Source organism: Chelonus insularis, unplaced genomic scaffold (genome assembly GCF_013357705.1).
Source record: "Chelonus insularis isolate UGA/USDA-ARS -01 unplaced genomic scaffold, ASM1335770v1 contig_89_pilon, whole genome shotgun sequence".
Lineage (NCBI taxonomy): Eukaryota > Metazoa > Arthropoda > Insecta > Hymenoptera > Braconidae > Chelonus > Chelonus insularis.
The window spans coordinates 18321-24531 of NW_023276777.1; positions in this window are offsets into that span (position 1 = coordinate 18321).

The following is a 6211-nucleotide window of genomic DNA, read 5'->3' on the forward strand; positions in this document are numbered from 1 at the left end:
ATTTGATGAACAAGAAGATTGGATAAATAAATTTTTTTTAAGTTCAATACCATTTAATTCATTACTATAATAGAAGAAACACTAAAATAAATAACTCTGAGCAAAAAATTATGTTTAAAAGAAACCGAGACAAAACTGGCTTTGTAAGAATTTCATTAATGTAGGGAGATACAAAAGTTTAAATTATATTATGTATAATAGAAAATTTTTGATTTTCGGATTCATCTTGGACCAGAGAATCGTTTTGCTTTGGTTTTCCCCACACAAGAGCAATTTGTTGAGCTGTTGATACTAATAAAAGCATAGACTTCAAACTTAAGTAAATCGGGTAATTATATAGTATTACTCCGTCACTTTCGATTTCGTTGAAAATGGAGTATGTTGTAGAGATGATCTTCCTGAGTAAGAATATATACACATATTGGGCGCAGAAACCAATATTATTTCTACTTGAATTTCATCGGTTTGATTTGTATGATAAATCTTAAAGTAAATGTCTTCGTACTACACATCCAATTTTTCGTTCAATCTTTGTACTCACGGCCATTAATTTATTAAGAATTGATTCAGTTAAATAAAGGTTTATTAAAATGACAGTGAAGAATTTATATAAAAAAAGACGTCTGATATGCTTCATTACAACATGAGACTAAAAAACAAGTGTTTTTAATAAAAATAGCAAATTTTTATCATCAAATAATTTAAGAAGATGTAGAATTTGAAAATCAGAAATTCAAATCATTTTAAGTGAAGTATAACATGCTCTTCCATGAAGTCTAAGTCTAAGTCTACTTTATAGAATATATCTGCTCGTACAGATGCTAAGTAGTGCTGTTTGGAGATAATTCAATTTATCGGATTAATTTAATTTAATGACTAGAAATAAATGGGTATTTATTCATTCTTATCTTTATCACTATTTAATGGATTTCACTTGCAGTCAATACTGAAATGTCTCTACAAATTTATCGACGAGTAAGTTAATGATATTAATAACGGTTTAATGCCCGCATTATAACATTAGTCTCAACCAAATTTATACAATCAATAATTATCCTTAGTTGATAATAAATTATTAATGCTTCGATTTTATATGTCAAGACCCTTTTCAGAATAGAGAATGAAAAAAGATTATGTATCAAGAGTCTAAAGATTTGCACCTAGATGTTAATGTTTGCTAACATTGGAATAATTTTATTAAAATCAATTTTAAGACGATAAAAAATATTTCAAAGCTCTTAAGTAATAACAATAGCAGTGTAAATCTAATAAAAACGATGATGAAATTTTCTATCAACAAAAGAACATGCAAATAGGTATTATAGATAATGAAAATACGAAGTGCCTCGTAAAATTTTCTCTCTATTTCCACTGTTCTTCCGCAGCTTCTAGTCTATTTACCGGTGAAAATATTCAGTGAAGCAGGTTGATTAACCGTGGTTAGATTGGTTAGCCGCAAGCTCCTACCGGGCTTACGAACCAGAAGGTAAAACGAAACGTCGATGTCAAACCGTCTTTCTCTTTCCACCAGATCTCGTTTCGCATTACAAAACCCACTGGATAGTCTAATTTCTTGCAAACAATTTCCTTTCATCTTTCTAACTCATTTTTACAGATTTATTTATTTAATTATACCGTTTCATGTATGCATTTCAACATCAAAGAATACAAATGCACAGTAAAAACATGAATAATTAAGTCTGGCAAAACTATTATAGTTAAATTTTCAGTGGTGTGTAGTTGATGGTAGTAATTCTCAGACTAACTTTATTAATCAAAAGACAAATTACTTGGAGCTTTGAGCAAATACTTTGTAACTCTTTTCAAACTTTGCTGCTTGTGTTGAAGTTACACACGACTTTCCCTGTTGCACCCTATCTTCTGGGATACACATAATGTATAATCGGTCACCCACGGAATGTTCCCTGATATCCTGAATTACGTGGCAAACTCATGAGACCCCTCGTACCACTAGCTTCCGATCGTGTTGGAATTTCCTCGTTATCCACATTCATGTCTGGTCGATATAGTCACCCAGGGAAACCATGCTGGAATCTATCTTATTACTCGGGTAAAACACCTTTCTATCTTTTAAATACGTGATTCGAAACTTTAATGATTTCATGTATGACGCCCATTGCAGTTTTTTAAACCCTGATCAGTCATATTTTTCTCCTTCATAACAGCTCTTCGAGTATCTGCTTACGTATCATACACCTACCATCCTATCACCAAGGCCACAATGAAAGGCAACAGGCACGTGGGCAAACGTGAAATCGTCAGGATGGTGTGTAGGAAGAATGAGAAAGCCACCAACTTGGGCGATGAATAAGTGAAGATAAGGAAGGATTTGCGTCGAGCTATATTTTATCGGAAATGGTCGATTTTAATGAAGTACTTTCAATTCGAGGTTCTTTTTATTCAATTTCAGTGAAATCCGTTATTGACGTCTTTTTTTTATATTTTTTTGCTCTGTCAAGTCTTATTACTTGAAGAGGCATAAATTTTACAAGATTCCCTCAGTAAAATTCGAAAAATTTATCTGTATTGTAAAATAAAAAGGAATGATAACTGGGCAATTTTTCAGCCATTTGCATTTTTTCAAAGTAAAATCTCTAAATGCACTGAACTATTAGTCAGAAATTAAAAATGAAGTAATCAGTCGTACGTTGCTACAAAAAAAATTCGTCGACTGTCAATGAAAACATTAAAGACATAATCATATATTGTTATTCAATTCTTCTCAAATAGGATAACTATTTAATTATAAATTTTATAAAATTTATTAACATTAAAAAGAAAAATTTTGAATGGAAGATTCAAAGTCATCAATAAACTCTTAATGAAAGAACAACAAAAAAAGCCGATTTATTTCGTCTAGCTCATGATTGATACAACTTTTATTATTCAAGAGACTTATTAAGTCATTGAGTTTTTTTCTTCCCAATCGTAACCAATTGACATTGAAATGTTCGTATTTGAGCCTACCGAAACCAGTTTCTTTTGATTTCATAATGTATGTGATATAATTTTCTCAACTTTTATGTCAAATTTTTTGAATAAATCTTTTTGAAATCACGGTAAATAATTCAATCATCACTGATGACTTTTTTTATTGGGAAATTCAATAATCAGGAAGTTAATGTAACAGTAATTAAAATGAAGTGAAATTCATCTGTAATTAGTTAAATTACTTCATCAAACTAGAAGATTCATTAGTCTGAAGTTGAAAAATGTCTGAGTAGAGAAAGTAATTTTTCCTGCATCAAATTATTTAGCGCCTTACACCATTATTTCTTTTCATATACACCCTAGTATTATGTTCAAAAAAAATCTCCAAAACAAGATATGTTGTCATGGGAAAAAATCTAATTAAATTGCATGAACTAAACTGTATTCCAAATATTTGTTTGAAAAATGTGCCAACAACACAGTTTAAAAAAATGTTTTTTGTTTGAAATAAAAACGAAAGTAAAAATAAAAATGAAAGCAGTAGATAAATATACAGAAGTAGATAGAAAGAAGTGCAAATAAAATGACGCAGTACTTCTAATTACATGAAACACGATCAAGGCAAGTAATTCAAAGGTACTGTCGCGTCCAGAGTACTCGAGAAGACCGTAATGTTTGCATATTGCATTCCAGTGAGCTTTCAACGCCTTCTCGTCTAGTCAAGACGAGTGTCCATAGACGGTTGACTGCTTGCAGTTTGCTTGCTGTTTGTATGGTAAACAAGTACTACCGAGAAATCGATAAGTCAACGAGAGTAAGTCCGAGAACTGTGTATCATTTGCCTCTTGTAACCCTCCCCCATAATTTCTTTCCACGATCACAAATAAAGGACATTTGTAATTTATGGTATGATAAATTTACCGGAAGCTTTTTGAATTTTTAATGAATTCCATGAGGACATTTGTCATGTTGTGGTATGCTAAAATCATTTTATGTGTGAAACAAATTGTGAAGACTTCTTCTTCATAAAACAATTATGTATTGAATTAAATTTTTTAAAGAAATAAATCATGTCAAGTAATCAATTGTATCACTTTTTTAAGAACATAAAAAATATCTTCATTAATTCAATTTTAAACCCAGAAAAAATAACATTAAATTCATCTTTTCATTTCTCAATTGCATTAATGAGTAATAACTAATTCCTTTAATTAGTGTAATGACTGGTGAATCATCATCTGTCAAAAATTGACAGCTAATGAAACTGAATCCTTTTGAATATCAGTTATGTTGGTATGAACAAAAATTGACTTCTAGTCTGAGATTGAATGTATTCAACTCTTGCCCAGTATTAGGTCAAGAATAAACCGACCTTGATTTCTGCTAATATAACAATGGAATTAAAAATGTATAACCAATATTTGATTGATTTTGAAGAAACTAAATGATTCAAACTTACGTATTAGAGGTTCTTTAATTATCTTTTAGGTTATAAAAACGAAATGTTTTTTGGTAACTATGCATAAGTTTGATGAAAAAATTCTTTTCGAAAATTAACACATGTTGGAGATATTGTAAATAGATCGTTAAAATGAAGGAAAACTTGAGAAATTAACTAAAAATATTTTTAAAGATGATTATAACCATTTTCTTTAGCATTTTTATGATTTGTTAACAGTTGTCTTTATTGTTTCTGTTAAATATTGTATTTATTAAAAATACTTTTTAAATATTGGAAGAATTGTCAGAGTTGAAAACGTTTTATTAACGGCACTTGCAACTAGGAAAAAAAATTGAAAAACGTAAGGGGTAGTAGGACGCGGGGGCAAAGTGAAACGCTCTAGAAAATTTACCCGTTTATTAAAAAAAATGTAAAACTTTTATTGGTTGTATAAAGATTAATTTCTTTATTTACATTTTTTCTTGGTGTTCCACTTTACCCACCTTCCCCAATGTCTACGATAGCTTTATAAACATTGTTGTTGTTATGACACAAATTCACTACAGGAAAATAAAATTACCTCTATTCAATCTTGCAAATTAATGACAAATTCAAAGAAGCTCTCGTTAAATCTAACTGCATAAAACGTTACTGCACTGACTTTCTGAATTTCATAAATACTCTGCTATAAATAAAATATTTTTTACAGTAATTCTAGAAATTTTTCAAGAATAAGAAAAAATTATTGCTCATGATATCGTCAAATTTATGATGTCTGTGATAAAATCCTGTGCAAGCTAGTTTATCCCACGGTTGGAAAAAAAAATCGTAAAATTTACTGTTAAGTTCACACTGTACGTGATAAAAGTACATCCTTAAAATGAAGGACTGGTAAAGTGAAAATCACGGAGTGAAAAATGGATAAAATTATCAGTTATCTTTTAGTTGAATTAAAAACAAATTTGTTTATGAAAAATATTAAAAAATTCATCATTAATTTCCATTTTCACAGTTTCTTACAAAACTTCCGTACGCTAAACGAATTTTACTTGAACATACAAACCCTATGCATCAAGTTTTTATCTAATCTCTTGTGTTTATTTATCACATCAACAAAGCCTGTAATTTGATATCTTAAATTCTATTCCGTTTATCAACACTCTAGTTACTTTTATATAGTAATATCAATATTTATTGATTATTAACAAATTTTTGAAATATTACCAAACATAGTCGTAAACTATCAAACTCATACATCTTGAGTCAAGGTAAGTATTTATTTGAATGGATTTGGTTGGCATAAATGAATATTCCTTTAACGTACATTACAATTCACTATTTTAGTTTAGGTAATAATTACTAATCATATCTTGAGTTAGCTAATGATTCATCTAGTTATTTCCTAAAAAAAAGATACTATATGAGACAAGTTTCTAAAAATTGAAACGAAACGTTCGTATCTGACTTAACATTATCCCTCAATTATTTAATTAGAAATAAAATGAGTAATGAGTTGACGCCAAACACCTGAATCCGTAATTAGAATGTTTGAACACCTACGATTGATCAGTGAAACAACGGTCAAATGAGTGTCAGTCAGACTGTAATTACCACCCACACCCTCTAGGAGTAGAGAGGGCGGCTTGAGTCTAACGAGTGACCCAGGGTAAAGAAAGTCGGGAAGAATTGAGGAAAATTAAGAATTGAAATGCCAGAAAAATAAATTTGGAGAATTAGAAGTTTAGTTAGTCAATGTGCTTGAAGAAGCTGTCCTAATCCAGAGGGAAGAGATCAGAAGAAGTTCAACCAGGATATGAA